Source organism: Chrysochloris asiatica, unplaced genomic scaffold, assembly GCF_000296735.1.
Source record: "Chrysochloris asiatica unplaced genomic scaffold, ChrAsi1.0 scaffold00051, whole genome shotgun sequence".
NCBI lineage: Eukaryota > Metazoa > Chordata > Mammalia > Afrosoricida > Chrysochloridae > Chrysochloris > Chrysochloris asiatica.
This window is the reverse complement of record NW_006408569.1, coordinates 16,475,155-16,475,980: the sequence shown is the minus strand read 5'-3', so window position 1 is coordinate 16,475,980 and position 826 is coordinate 16,475,155.

Here is an 826-nt window from a genome sequence, read left to right as displayed (position 1 = left end):
GCACAGGGTGATGCCAGGACTAGTGTCTAAAGTATTAAAAGTCTCAAAATCAAGTTGAATTGGTGTCTGAAGTGAAGCTAATAAATGTATATATAAAGAATAAGAAACATGAACCACACAATAGGTCGTGGATACAGTGGCCCAATAACTAAAGCTAAGATAGTTTTCCGTGTAAAACCAGGGAAACCAGGATCATTGGTCACCCTCCATTCATCTGACCCTAGTTATCACTGGCCTATAACCAAGGTGTCAATAGGACCATTTTCTCACAAAAGGGTATAGGGAAGAATCTGTTCCCTTCATTTCCTAGTGTCTAGAGTTGCATTGGACTCTCCTGGTGTGGCACTGTAGGATCAGCACTGGACTGCAAACCACAAGGTAAGCAGTTCAAACCCATCTGCTGCTTCTAGGAAACCCTATACAGGGTCACTATGAATCAGAACCAACTCTACAACACTTAACAAAAACAAGAAAAGAGTGGCATTGAAGGAGTTCTGGCGGCAATGTGTTTAAGTGCTCAGCTGCTAAAAAAAAAAAAAAGTTGGCAGTTCTAACCCACCAGCCACTCCATGAGATAAGATGTGGCAGTCAGTTTCCCTAAAGATTGCTGTTGTTGTTAAGTGCCATCAAGTCAGTTTCAACTCACAGTGACCCTGTATAAGGTTTCTGAAGAGCAGCCGGTAAACTTGAACTACCAACTTTGCAGTTCAAAGCAACTTTGCAGTCCAGAGCATTAACTCATAGTGCCACACCTTGGAAATTCTTATCTGGCAGTTCTACTCTGTCCTAGAAGGCCACTATGAGTGCAAATTAACTCAACAGCAAC